Source organism: Mandrillus leucophaeus, unplaced genomic scaffold (genome assembly GCF_000951045.1).
Source record: "Mandrillus leucophaeus isolate KB7577 unplaced genomic scaffold, Mleu.le_1.0 Scaffold1022, whole genome shotgun sequence".
NCBI classification, from domain to species: domain Eukaryota; kingdom Metazoa; phylum Chordata; class Mammalia; order Primates; family Cercopithecidae; genus Mandrillus; species Mandrillus leucophaeus.
In genome coordinates, this window is record NW_012098344.1 from 5,923 (window position 1) to 10,656 (window position 4,734).

Consider the following 4,734-nt stretch of genomic DNA (forward strand, 5'->3'; position numbering starts at 1 on the left):
TTCCACACATTATGTCTCACCAGTTTAGTCAATATGGATTAAATATGAGAGTGTGGCAATGCACAAACTCTATCTGAGGAGGAAAATAGGATACAAAATGTTCAGGAAAATAGAGCAATTTGAAGGCTCTGACAATAGCAACTTCAGCACCAAAGAACTGATTTCACCCTCATTAGCCTCAAATTTACTTTTCATGGCACGTCTGGAGGGTTCCAAAGTGAGACCAGCTGAATTCAATGTGCATGCAATTCCCAGGTGTCTACTTGTATTCTGTTTTCTTCTGTTTGCAGAAAGTAGACACATACTCATCCTTAGTGCCAGTGTAGGGAGTGCTTTCCTTGACATGGATACCAGAAAAGAAAGGAAAAAATGGGCCGATTAATGTTAAAATTAGCCACAGTGTGTGTGTGTGTGTGTGTGTGTATGTGTTATTTGAATACTAGAGTTGAGTTGGGCTTCTGTCGACGTGCACCTGCACCTGCAGATATTCTCAGGTGCAATAATCAACTGCAGGACCCTAAAGAAAATAAGAATCCCCCGCCAAATCCCTGAAGAGTTTTTGGGTTCACCATATGTCAAACGATTCAGTGCCTCTGGAGCTCCAGGAAAGGGCTCCCCAGTGATGCATGAGATCTTTTCTTCAGGTCTCCCTGTACAGTTCTCTGGGTTTCCCAAGGCCAATTCAGTATTTCAAAAGATGGTGTGAGAAGCATGTTGTGTCAATAAAGGAGAATTCTGAGCCAGGGCACAGCCACTTTATACCGGGCTAGAGACACTGGTAGGAATATACTCTGTAAGTTCAGAAAGAAATGCTCCTGCTGGGTAGGGGCTGGGTTGCAGGGGGCGCTCAGGATAAACCCAGCACAGGCTCCCCCCCAGAGCAGGTGCACAGCAGGCTGGGGAGGGGTTCCTCTCAGGGCCCTGGACTTCCTTTAAAAATATCTAATATAAGTATTTCACAAGGACTTCTGATGTTTATATAAATATTCTATTCAATTGTGAGCATTTATCAAACTGGATGTTGTAATGAGAACCACTTTCACAATGGGGATTTCAAACTCTGCTAGTTATCTTAATAGTAAGCAGCTGGAGGTCAGGAAGAAATCCTTTCTTTTAAGTCAGTGCAATTTTTGGACAAACACACTCATTCCCAAAATAATGCATTGGCATATTAAGGTCTAGAAATGGTTCAAGTTGCCCCTGATTCATTCAAATGTGGATTCAAAGTGAGGTGCATGTCCTGGGGGAACTTGTTCTCCAGTGGGGGAAGCTCTGTCAACACAGGGTTCAGGGATGTTTAGGGGACACATGGCCTCCAACAGGATTACGGCTTGAACCCTCAGCTTCTACAATTGTGTCGTCCATGTGTCATGTATTTACTCTTTCTAATACTGGGTCAGGAATTGGGCTATTAAATAGCATCCTTCAAGAATATGCAAATCACTGAGGCTAATACAGATAACTCTGTGGCCTGAGAGCATCACCCAACAACCACACCCCTCCTCGTGACCACACCCTACGATGGACAGGACCCACAGGATCCTCTTCTTGGCGTCAGCAGCAAAAGTTAAGGGGCTCCCCAGTCCCAGGGCTGACAGAGAAACCAGGCTGGTCAAGTGAGACTTCCTGCAATCCTGTGTCCTCTCCACCGGTGCCCACTCCCAGGTGCAGCTGGTGCGGTTTGGGCCTGAGATGAAGCAGCCTGTGGCCTCAGTGAAGGTCTTCTGCAAGGCTTCTGGTTACAGCTTTACCACCTATGGTATGAATTGGGTGAGACCGGTCCCTGGAGAAGGGCTTGAGTGGATGGGGTGGATGAACACCAACACTGGGAACCCAACGTATGCCCAGGGCTAAACAGGACGGTTTGTCTTCTCCATGGACACCTCTGTCAGCACCACATATCTGCAGATCAGCAGCCTAAAGGCTGAGGACACGGCCGTGCATTACTGTACGAGAGACATAGTGTGGAAACCCACATCCTGAGAGAGTCAGAAGCCCTGAGAGAAGAGGTAGCTGTGCTGAGTTGAGGCAGTGGTGCAGCAGTTTCTTTATCTTCCATATGATCTCATTTTGCAACAACTTCCACTGTTATATTAGCCATGAATGTGGTATAGATGTGTGCTCCTAAGAGATCCCTAACTTGCCCATTTTGATGGGTTTTCCAGAAGACGTGAGAAGCCACTTTGTTTGCAGAGCATCCCAAAGCCATGCCCTGCTCCACACACACGAGTGCCCATTCCCTGGTCTTTGGTTAACTGTAAAACGCTCATCAGTGCACCTGGGCGAATTTCACATCAGGTAGAGGAATGTGTTCTAAAGGAAAGCTAGTTGTAATAGCAATTCCTGCTCAATAACCTTCAGCTTCATTGCTTTTGTGTGACCCATCAATTAATTACATTACATCAAGGTTCTCAACGGCAGTTTCTACTAAATATAAGTGAGGTACAGAAGTTCCCTGATTAAAATAATACAATTGTGAACACAACCTCAGTATTCAACCATGTCTTCACCCTTCACACCCTTCACCACAAAGGAATTTTCATCTCTCCTGGAAGTTGGTTTCATTTTGAAATTAGTGATTGTTTTTCATTTTAATATCTCAAGATTATCATATGTGACTATTTTATCAGAAAGTAAGTGTGGGAACTTGAACTAAACAACTGAAAACAAATTCACAACTAATTAAGCAAGATGACAGAATGTAATTGGCTCCAGGCTTTGATAATCCAGTGGTTTATGTACCCAGACTTTAAATTTACACATCTTCCTGTTACCTTCATGGCACAGTCAACTCTCATTATGAAAGAAATGGTGACTGCATTCCCAAGGGTCACGCACAGTTACAAATATAGACTGGCTAAGGTGAGGAGTTGATTGTTTAAATTCCCGTTTGAAGAAGTAGAATCAACTACTTTTCTGAGTGGCTCACAATGTCTCCAGCTCACTCACAGAGCTCAGACAGAAACTTCACTTGAGGGTGGGAGCTGGGCTGCAGGGGGCACTCGGTAGCCATAAAGGTGAAAATGAGCTGTCAGATGGAACTTCCCTGTCACCTCAACATGGAATTTATTGTTTCATGTCATTAGCACTCTTTACATAATGGTTCATGTTTTTTGGTCTGTTCATTGGTTGTATTTTTCAAAGGAATCTCACTTGAATCTTTACTCTTTTACATTTTGTCTCCAGGACAAGGTTGGGAAGTGTTACCTCCAGCATCATAACATGATCTAGTGACCTGACACATTTGTGGCAAAGAATACCTACCAGTTCAGAAGCTCTTTGGTTTTCTTTGCATGAAATAGAATTATTTCTTCTGTTCTGTGTATGAGCATATCCTAGCAATCCTGTACACACCCACATAGATGTCTACAAGCCTATGAATTATTCTCTGTAAATAAAAATGTATCTCAATTTCCCTCAGTGTTCATAATTCTCCTGAAGGTGAGGAAGGTCTTTCTGGATCTGTTTAAACAAAATGTCCAGAGACCACCTGGTAGGTAAGGGGTCACCTGGCACTGGATGTTGGCTCTGTTTCTTTCCCTCTGTTGTCCCACAGGTCAGCTCACTTGTTCAGTTCTAACAAGACAGCCCAGGTTTGTCCTGATGTTGAAACACATCCAACTTCTGATGACTCTGCTGTCACCCACATCCATGGAGATAGATTATTTATTATATAATTCACCAAATGCCCAAGATACAATACCGCAAACTCTAAGGTATGTTCATGCAATTCAATGAAGGAGAAAGTCTTTCAGACACAGGTGCACCTGACACGATAAATATGTGGGTGAGGACTCTGGGCTTGAGTGTCATTGTCCAGCCATGTTTCAGAAGTTTGACCTGTCAGGGAAGAACCAGAGTTCCTTGTGCTTTCGGAGCGGAGATCTCAAAGATGTCCTCTCTTGTTCCCAGGAAAGGCAATTGCACTAATCTTGATGATGAGACTATGCTCCTGTGCTGACCTAGTATAGATTTTGAGTGAAATTGTCACTGTGATCCCCAATCTACATCTATTCACACAGAAGTGTATAAAGGTCAGGCCATATTCTCAGCATCAAACATTGACACGGTTGGAGATACGTCCCACTACCTTCTCCTGAGATTGCAGACAGAATCCCAAACTTGAAACGTTCACAAAAGGGAAGGTCTCAGAATTTTTTATTTTTTATGACACACTCTCTGGGACAGATATATTCCCTCTAACCATGATGGATATTCTGAATTACAATAAACATTGCATGGATGTAGGTTTATATAAATTCACTGTGACTAATATATTTAGCTGTTGCCCTAATATTTTGAATGGAGATTTGACAATTTAGATAATCTGGATGTTTGGTTGGTTTCATATAAATCTTCACATGTAGAACAGCTTTGAACCTATTCCAAAATCTGTCCTCGATCCATGATCACACTCATCTCCCAGACCAGCTCCTTCAGCACATCTCCCTACTTGGAAGAAGACGACTCTGGGCTTGGTGAGGGGAGGCCCCAGGAAAAGAACTGAGTTCTCAGAGGGCACAGCCAGCATCCTCCTCTCAAGGTGAGCCCCAAAGCCTGGGGCCTCCCTCATCTCTTTTCACCTCTCCATACAAAGGCACCACCCACATGCAAATACTCACTTAGGCACCCATAGGAAACCACCACACATTTCCTTAAATTCAGGGTCCAGCTCACATGGGAAATGTTCTCTGAGAGTCAGGGACCTCCTGTGCAAGAACATGAAGCACCTGT

General features: G+C 43.8%; 1 pseudogene; it reads left to right on the forward strand.

The window, feature by feature from the left end:
* The first annotated feature begins 1,521 nt into the window (after nucleotides 1–1,521).
* Nucleotides 1,522–1,983, forward strand: LOC105537257 (annotated as a pseudogene).
* Nucleotides 1,984–4,734: the final 2,751 nt, after the last annotated feature.